The sequence below is a fragment of the Ptiloglossa arizonensis genome, chromosome 2, assembly GCF_051014685.1.
Source record: "Ptiloglossa arizonensis isolate GNS036 chromosome 2, iyPtiAriz1_principal, whole genome shotgun sequence".
In the NCBI taxonomy this organism is placed as follows: domain Eukaryota; kingdom Metazoa; phylum Arthropoda; class Insecta; order Hymenoptera; family Colletidae; genus Ptiloglossa; species Ptiloglossa arizonensis.
The window spans coordinates 19,178,933-19,189,481 of record NC_135049.1 but is presented as its reverse complement, the minus strand read 5'-3'; the positions used below and the strand labels follow the sequence as shown (position 1 = coordinate 19,189,481).

Below are 10,549 nucleotides of genomic sequence, written 5' to 3'. Positions count from 1 at the left end.
CGTTGTTGTTTATCTTAGCGCGATCGGTAGACGGGATTTTCGGAAACGCCACACGAGCGACCCGCTTTAAAGTCCCGATCCGCCGACGTGGCTACGTTTTTATTGCACGCCTCGTTATCTCGCGATCGAACTCGTTTCTCGGAACGGGAGGCGTATCTGATCCCCTCTCGTTCGGTTTTTACAAACATCTGTTTTATCGCGCGGAATTCCGCCGAATCAGCACGGCTTGTACCTCGTCGGCCTTTTCTTGCGCGCCGCTCGGGCTCTCGCGGTTCGTTTCAGCTGTGACGGACAATGGTAGAAAATTGCCCGTTTTGAAAGGAAAATTGCTCTGGAACGACGCGTCCGAATTGAACGAGAACGGTTAACCGACACGTGATAGGAAACTCGGGGGAAAACGGCTTGTAAATACGATCATTGTAATTAGCTTTGGTATTTGGAAATAATCGTACGAGAAATTTTTCGATACGCGTGACGATAGGAACGAGACGATTATCGAGGCACAATTTAATTTTGGTAAAAATATTAGCTTAAAAGAAGGAAGAGACGAAACAAACGAATGTTGGGTTTGATGTCTCGTTGGACAGTGTGTACATTTTTAGAACAGAAGGAAATTACACTTTGGTCGCACATAGGACCGACGTTTAACAATGTTTTGTTAACATTCGGGACTTATCGTTCTTACTGTTGGAATCTATTTGTTTGCTCTTAGTCATCCTGAGTCATTGGCCTTTCGTCGAACTGTCAGAATTTCCACGATAAGTTGAAAACTCGTTACTCAGCGAGTACACTTTCCAGTGCAAGGGTCGCTTTCAAATCCGATTTCCATCAGGGTCTTTTTCCCATCGAAGTTCGCGTGGCGTTGTTAGCCTTCGTACACTTATCACCCACCGTGTGGTATTCGGAAACTATCGTTAAAACAATATTACGTGTATCGTTGATACGTTAATAACATAAAATAAATTGGGTTTGTCAGAAGTGGGATCCAGTTCGTACTTCAAACCGCTCGAAACACATCCGAGCGGCTCCAGTGCACCGCGATCGCCGAACGAACTCGAGATCATCCGACCGCAGCCGAGATAATCCGAGAGTAGCCGAGCGGCGCGGGATGAATCGAGAGTCTCGGGACGCGAGAGCCCATTTTACATTCGGGATTCTCGGGAGCGTGATGCGAGCCTGTGTACAGAGTTGAAATATCCGTTTGCACGAAATTAACGAGAGAACGATACAAAGTAATAATTCTACTCTCTGTGTTCCGTTCGACGCAATGTTGTTGGCTTCCCGTTAGCGCGTTCCATTGGAAATTCGCTACGAGCGTTCAACGACCGTTTATCTTTCTCCAGCCGCGAATAATTCGAGTCTCGCGATTCTTCGTTTGTTTAACAAAGCGCCGAACGTAACGAGGTCGATATCCCACGGCTGTTTACGTCCACGACGACGTCGGGCGTGTTCGGCCCGATGAATCGTCGCGAGCCGCGGGACGTTGTAATTCAAGAGCCATCGTTTGCAATCGCAAACGACCTTTAAAAGTCGCAACGCGTTCGTCGCACTGGAGTACGTTCGGGCACGTATGCGAACGTATCTCGCGCCCCGAAACTATGTACCGGAAAATGGGCCGCGTTCCAGTAATAATACTTCTCGAGGGTTCTCCCTTTCGTTCTCATCCGAGGCGTCGCGGCCGCGATCGTATATTTAGAGTTGTGACTTCAACGCTGGATTTTATCGAGCTGTTAAGTAATCGTGACGCGTCGCTGTCTGACACTAACGAAGCAAACACGGTGTCGTTACAATTTGTGCAACGTTGAAGTTACGCGCTCGTTGTTTCGGATTTCCTAAGTTTAGCTTTTCGCTATAAATCTGCCGTTGTAGAAATCACAAAACGGTGCAGGGTAGATGGAATACGCAACGTTGGACGAATATATATCTTGTAAACGATTTCGCTCGACAAATTTGGACGGACTTCAGTGTACGAAGATACTCGTTCAATTTTCACAATTTTAGAGAAGCCGCGTACGTTGGTTGTTTGCATTGTATTTTGAAGTACTCGCGCATTGAAAATACCCGAATGCACGATTGTTCGTGCAACGATGTTGAAGAACTTGAATATTTGAGTAGTTTAATATTCGAATACGGTGCTCTCTCGATTATCCGATCTATTAGGGGCGAAGAGTTGGTTAAATGATCGAGGGGATCGGAAAAACGGGGGATTAGGGGAGTAGGTACACGTAACTACGTACATTAGCGTAATATATAGCCCTTTTGGAATATAATACATGTCTTGTCGAAGGTACATTTCAATGACAAATCTCGTGAATATTTCTCGAGTCGAATTTTGAGCAGTGAATAGATATTTATCGTGATAGTAACATTATTCAAAATAGTGTGACTCCTAATGTACGACCACAAAGCAAATTGATAAATAATTCAAATTCGCAAGTTGTGTATTTTTGAGTCATCTTTCGATAATCGAGGGACCACTGATATTAGAATACTCAAATATTCAAATATTCAAATTTTCAAATATTCAAATATTCAAATATTCAAATTTTCGAATATTCAAATATTCAAATAATAATATACGAGTACTAAAATGTTCGTACAACGGTATTCGAATACTCAAGCAATAGAAGTTCATTCACAGTACTCAAATACCTACAAAATACTCGAATATCCAAATTTTGATCCAGACTACTTGGTACTCAGAAATAACGAGCAACGAATGTTCGTTATTCAGCAGATACGAAATGTGCGAAGCTGGAATTACGCGAGCTCGTTGCCGTAATGCGAAGTTTCATCTCGATAGAGGGAGACACCAACAGCTGAACATCTCTGGAACGTTTAAGGTCCTGCATGGAATTAATCGAGTGTTCGTTAAAGCGACTAAATGAATCGTTCGACGCGTTTCGGGGCGGCGAGTAAACCGACGTGGGGAGAAAAAGAAACCGATAAAAAGAAACAGTGGAAAAAATAGAGACAGAGTGCCGTGCCGTCAATTTCTTTATATAACAAACAGCAAAGAAGCAAAAAAGTCGTGCGAGAAATTCTGCGACTGACTAGCCGCACGCTCGGACCACCTCAAACGACTTCCGGACTTGTACTGGAATGAAATAAGATTAATAAGGCTTCTGAGGCTGGTACACCTACATGCATAGAGGTATATATTTAACCATAGGCTCGTTCATGCTCGCATACCTCGAGTTCGTGGCATCGTGCGAAGCAGAAATATAATTCTCCTTTTGACTCTCTCGACGATCAGCAACTCGATTGCCGAAGATACATCCAATGCCCTCTCGGTGTGAATTTACAAAAGAAAATATCAATTATTCTTTAATTTTCCAATTTATCATCCAACTTGATAATTCCAACTTTATTATAATTTATTAACGCAGTAAAAGTACTTTTTTCGAAGAGATACATCAATTTTCATTAATTCTGTTAATACGAACTTTTGCGTATTATGTCACAAATGGATAACGAATTTTTTTTTTTTTATACGAAGAATAACCCGACACACGGAGTCGTAAATGTTTTACGAGAAAATGCATAAACCGAGTTGCGATTCGAGAAATATTAATTTTGTTTCAAGTTATTTGACGTTTGGTGACATAACAATTTTAGAAAAAATAACTATCGTTTCGAGGTGAACGCGTTCAAACGTGGAGAACGACGCGCTCGAACGATTTGATACTCTCTCAAACGTATTCGGTAATTTTCGCGTTTGTTCGAGTTTTTGAAGTAAATGTTACGAATTTTATTACCTTGGCTTCTTGACTACTCCATTTCCTCTATAAGAATTTTACAATGGTTTCTATAAGCGTCTACGACGCTTATTATTTGTTTACGATTCTTTCGAGTTATAAACAGATCGGTGTGAAAACAAATGCAAAACATACTTCCCAGCCGTAATCGCAATCTTAGGTGCTTTACGATGTTTTTTCGTCGTTAAAGCGGAGTATGTATTTCCAGACGTCGAAATGGCGCGTGAATTTTAAAAGCTTCTCGTAGAGAAGTATCCTAATTTTAGAAGAGGTACTCGACGATTCTCGGTTAATTTAACGAACAATTCGCAATTAATACGACCGTGAAAGTGATGCTAAAAAAAAAATAATTTTTTTTTTTTTGATAATAAAAATTAAATTAATATATTTTATCTGCCAGTTGGAATTTTCGTTAAGGCTTGTCTAACAGATTCTGCTTCAGTATTACACACGATTAACCATTTGAACAGTCTTCGAGCCAAGAATTCAACCGAAGCTCAGCATCGAGGAGAACATCTTCGTTGGAGCCACCTAGCGGCAAATACTTGAAATAATAAAGAAAATAACTATTGAGAGAGCATGTTCTTAAATTAAGATACACGTGACGTGTCAAACAACGGAATTACAGTTCAGTGTCACGTATGTATACGATACAATATTTTGAAATTCCTTTTGATCGATTTAATATATCGATTGAAAAATCTAGTATACGAAATAGGATCGTTACGAACGATATTAACGAATACGTGAAACAATTTACGATACTTTATCCGTACATCGATACAGATACGAAACAGATAAAAAAGTATCACCATAAACGTGTAAAAGAATTGAAACGATCGACTTTATCCCAGTTGGAATGATTATTAACCAACGAAAGAACGAAGATTTTTATTTTTTTAACGAAAGAACAAAAGAACGTTTATTTTCCATCGCGTTCTCAATTTTCACCACCAAAGAGAGACAATTTCCACCAAAACGATGAGAACACGAGAAACATCCACTAAACGAACCCAGAGTACCAATTTCAAAGTTAAATGAGACATCGATACGAGTGTACTTAATCCGTGTCAAACAACGGAATTACAGTTCAGTGTCACGTATGTATACGATACAATATTTCGAATATTCGTTTGATCGATTTAATACACCGATAGAAAAATCTAGTATAAAAAATAGGCTCGTTATAAACGATATTAACGAATATGAAATATATTCCGCGTACACGTTGCGTATCCACGAGCCGCAGATGCATAAAATTTCGTAGCCTATTGATGAGTGAAAAGATTCAATAAAATCGCGCTTGCACGCCGCATCCATTTCCTTGTATTTACGAGCGTGTAAAGCTCGTTTCCAGTGATGGGATTTGTTCGTGGAACACGCTGGTAGCGAATTATAGCCACCGGCGTAAAAGATCCATCGGAACGTCTTCCTCGGGTAACCGTACGATGAAAGGTTCGCTTATGCGAACCGTCCGGTGGAAAAGTGTCTCGTTAACGAGTGTCCATCCCGTTGGCGATCTATGGCTATATTTCTGTTGGTATCGATCGATCGTCGAGGAAGCGTAGAAAGTCGGACGCTAATTTGCCCGATTACCGAGCAAACACCGCCCAACGAGCGATTAACAGCGGCAAATGGCGCGCAACGCCCGTACGTGCAACCGCGCACGATTTGATTTTTCCCCGGCAGACAGAATGGAAGAAAAAAGAACGACGGAGAGCCCCCAACGATTGAGAGTAATTGAAGCGATCGTTCGATTCGGATCTGTCTGACTTGAAGCACCCACTCCATTTCGTACGACGAAACGACCAACCGCAGACATTCGTCCAAAGACTTAAGTGCGCACTTAAACGTCTGAATCTTCGTCTGTAAAAATGCAACCGTCAATTCTTTCTCAGGAAACTGACCTCCCCGAAGTGCGGCCCGCTTTTATACTGGGTGAGCCGTGCCGTTCGATCGGGGAATAGTCGAATGATTAGGGAATAGGATGAATGTGGTGTAGAAGGTTGCAGAGAGAAGTTGAGAGTATCTTAGAGTGTTTAATCGTTTGCGATAATAAAGTGTGTAAAGAGTGCAACGATGCACCTTTAGAGTGCAGAGTGTCTTAGGGTGTCCAATTGGTGACGATAATAATTCGTTTTTGCATGAGTGCAACGATGCACCCTTAGAGTGCAACGATGCACCCTTAGAGTGCAAAGTGTTTTAGGGTGTCCAATTGGTGACGATAATAATTCGTTTTTACATGAGTGCAACGATGCATCTTTAGAGTGCAACGATGCACCCTTAGAGTGCAAAGTGTTTTAGAGTGTTCAATTGTTGACGATAATAATTCGTTTTTACATGAGTGCAACGATGCACTATTAGAGTGCAAAGGGTGTTAGGATGTCCAACTGTTGACGATAATAATTCGTTTTTTCATGAGTGCAACGATGCACCCTTAGAGTGCAACGATGCACCATTAGAATGCAAAGGGTGTTAGGGTGTCCAATTGTTGACGATAATAATTCGTTTTTCCACGAGTGCAATGATGCACCCTTAAAGTGCAGACTGTCTCAGGGTGTCCAAGTCTTGACGATAGTGATTCACCTTTTTCATGAATGCAACGATGCACCTCTAAAGTGCAAACCGTTTCGTAATGTCTAACTCGGTAACGATAGTGATATTTTCACGAGTACAACAATCCACCCCCCAAAGTGCAAAATGTTTCGTAACGTCTGACTCTTAACGATAACAATTTGTTTCGAGTGCAACGATGCATTTACACAGTGCACTGTTTTTTGTTTCTTAAGGAGGACCATCTTTTCGATCTTCAAAAAACCGAATTTTCTTTTATGTATTCTTTTTTAAGATACTTTTGTAAATATTGTTCTTGTATGTTAAGACGACATTCGAAATATTAACAAAGATCGCTTGTTCGTTCACTTGTTAAACATTTGAATATCATTCAATTCTCAATTCAAATCCACTCCACTGTTGGACTAGAGAATTCGGGGAGAGTTTCAGGAGAACGCTATTATTTTCTGTTAACGTTAACATTTTTTTATGGAAATTGGTAGAAGTATTGCTCCAAGTATATACTTTTTAATGTATGCGCGGAGCATTTATATTAGATATTCCGTTTCGTTAGAAAAATTTCCAAATAGCAGCTTTTTGCAGACTGAGAGGTGACGTTCTTCCTTAATGAAATGGTACGTTTCTTTTTACATAAATTATGTCTCGGTATAATTCTCTGTGTACTGATTAAGGCATTCGAAAAGTCGACAATTTACGAGGTATTTAAAATTTTTCAATTTGGTTCACGCTTGATTGACACCGTATAATGTAGAGCGAGTTACGCAATTCGATCGAGCAATATCTCTGCAATGGTCGAGAATAGAAAAAAGTCGAACAGTTCGGTAATGTTTAACTTCGAACGATATTACTTTTTCTGCAACGCGCACCTGCAATATTTCGTCAAATGGAATCGTGTACTCCCTTTTATATAAATCTCGTCATTTTGTCAAATTACATTCTTAGTTTATTACACGTCCAAGATTAATTGAACCGTGACAAACACGGAGACAAGTGTTTTAAACAGGTTACAAGAAATAGTTAATAACTTCGCAAAAACACGAGATAATCGCATACAGAAATTTGCGTCGTGAATGTACATATGTGAAAAATAAAAAAAATTCTCAATCTAAATTAATTCACCAACGTGCCAAATTTTCAGAAATTACAAAAATTCGATAAAATATATTCACTTCTGCGATACAATCCTTCTACTAAAATATAATAATTTCTCTCAATCCCTTAAAAAAAAAAAAACAGAAACATTAAATACTCTACACCGACATCGTTCTTCGACAAAAATAATCCTTCCACAATTCTAATTTCAAATCCCCACCTTCAAGATGCCAGTATCCAACACCCAAAACACGACTTTCCTAAAAAAAATCAATCTTCAACGTGCCCTGTTACAGCAGAGTTCAAACGCCTCCAATCGTGCCAACGATCGTTCGTACTCTTCGAGTACATTTCACTCGATGAGTCTCCTAACTTTCGAATCTTAAAAAAAAAAAGAAAAAAATCAATTCTCTCCGTTCTGAAATTAACCGACGCTGCCGTCTCGAGCTCCGGGTGAGCGTTTATCCAATTACGTTGTTCAGAACGTGCCGTGAAACGTTTTACCCGTGACAAAAGTGCAACGCCTGGCGCGCGCAATCTTTCGACGATCTTCGCGATCGAACGTCGACGGGCGGGAAGCATTCGAACCGGGTACGCGGCGTTCGATGATGCGCGCGCAGCTCGCACGGCGGGCACACCGTGCCCGTGGGTTATTTAGATGTTCGGGCGTCTCGGCGAGACAAACAAGCGCTTAGGAGGCGAGCGCCAACGTTGCCGCGGCCACGCTTCCGCGTTTTCTTCTCCGCGTAACGGGAGCTGCGTGATTGATGATCGGATCGCGTGAAAGCTGCTACGAATTCGCAGCGCGCGGAACGATCCACGGCCGATGGGGAATCTCTACACGGCTCGGTGAAGTTCAAAGCCAGGAGGAGCAAACAAAACCCGGCCCGGGAAAGTGTTACGTGACGATATCGTGTTTAACCAGCACGCGCCTCCGCGACGCGCTTTCGGATTAATTATCGACGTTTAATTTCAACGACACGTCGCTCTCCTAGGACGAACCTGTACAAACGACTTGATCTACGCGCAGCACGCGTTGTCTACAAACTGGACCGTTTCTCTTTCGAACGGAGCCGATAATTTTATCGATTATAACGATTTCGTTGCAGCTCGATCGCGGCGATTAATTTTTTTTCTATCGTTGAAAATCGACGATCTCGCGTCTCTCTGTGAGAAATCTGACGTGAACCCACCGGAACGCGCGAAACTTATGAAAATTACTAATTTTTATTTTCGTTTATTTTTATCGACTGGGTTCTTTTTTCGTACGCAGTTGCATCGTTGCACTTTTTCTCGACGACGTTCTTCGTGGGTAAGAAATTCATTCAACTCGAGAAAAATTCAACAAGTTGCGATAACTTGAGTTTAACGAGGGTATGTGTCGGAGTAAGAAAGAGTAGAGATAAGAAGTTTCGATAAAGTTAGCGTTTAGTAGCAAAAAATTCAAGAACAATGATAGAATTGATCGATCAATATCGAAGAGTAACGAGATAGAACGCGTACAGATGAAATTACGGAATGATAATGATCAAGGTCCCTCGAAGAACATCGTGGAGAATTTTGACTGGAAAATTTCTACGATTTTTCAAAAGTATCGTGGATAACTAAATAAGCAAATGAAACATATAGTCGATTCTTGGAACTCACAGAGACGTGTTCACTCTTGAAGAAAATAGAATAGTTACGTAAACGCAAATATTGACTGGTGTACACCGGGCAGGTATACGTTTACAAATCGAAGAATAAGCGCGTAATTTCGCGAATACTTCCGTATTACGCGAGCGTATTGGATCAGACGTTATGGTCAGCCTTCGCGAGGCAAAATTACTCGACCCTGTCCACATTCTACTTACTCGTAGTACCACATTCCCCTTAACTCGAGTCTAATCTTCCTTTCTCCCTACGATACACCGTAGTCCCATCGACAGAGATGTTGAAGTAAATACTGCGCGTTTAGAAATATTATAGACAATCGAATGAACAACTGTTAACGAAAAATCGATTTTCATTTGGCTCGTAAGGTACCTCCTTAATCTCTTACTATTCATTTTAAAGCAAACTTTTCAGATTGTTTTATTTCAAAGCGACTCTTTGCAATCGATTTTTACAAAGGAAATTAAAATATTTCAATTTGAGTAGAATTTATTTACAAAAGAATGAAAAAGTATTATTATATTTCTTGAATGTTAGGTTTACAAAGAAACGATAGTAGTGGAAAAAATGGTAGAAAAACGATGTAAATAAAAATTACACTCGTGCGAACGAAGCCTGCCATTTCTATTCAAGGGGGGAATCTCTTCAAATGCGAATTATTTTATTCGAAGTGGACTGACGTCGATGACCCCTGTTAATTTTGCGAAAATGTGATTTTGAATATCAGAAATAATTTTTAAGACACGTGTCGTGCTTGAAACAATTCGTATCGAGTTTCTCGAAATTTCGAAACGATCCATGTTCCTTTAAACCGGATCTATTCCATACTGTGCTACTGAAAACCTTGACGAGATCATCGATGTACACGATCTTTACACGATCTCGAGCACGACTTCCTTGTTTATATAAATAAATCATTCTCTTAAAAGCAAATTCGAGATCCGTCAATCTTACAGACACTCGACTCGAGAATACTCGCTCTCTACATTACTGGTGTATTCGATCAGGGAATAGTCTCTCGAACGATTGGAGAACAGAAGAATCCGGTATAGAATGAATGTATTGTAGAGAGAAGTCAGAAGTGTCTTACAATGTTGTCAAAAGTATCTCTAATCTCTAACGTTGATAAATTTGTTGCAGAGAGAAATGAAAAGTGTCTTATAATGTCTGATCTCTAACGTTGATAAATTTGTTGCAGAGAGAAATGAAAAGTGTCTTATAATGTCTGATCTCTAACGTTGATAAATTTGTTGCAGAGAGAAGTCAAAAGTGTCTCGAAATGTCTAATCTCTAACGTTGATAAATTTTGCGCGAGTGCAACGATGCACCCCAAAAATGCAAGCTGTCGTACGATATCCGACTTTGGACGATAATAATTCATTTTTCAAAATGAAAAATACATATTGTTTCGTAACGTCAAACTCTGAACGACAATAATAAATTTTTTCCACGAATGATCAATATTTCAATAC

General features: G+C 40.3%; 1 protein-coding gene across 9 annotated transcripts in view; it reads left to right on the top strand.

The window, feature by feature from the left end:
* Positions 1-10,549, top strand: part of LOC143143825 (uncharacterized) — a 134,402-nt gene that overhangs the window by 42,239 nt on the left and 81,614 nt on the right. The window lies entirely within an intron of this gene.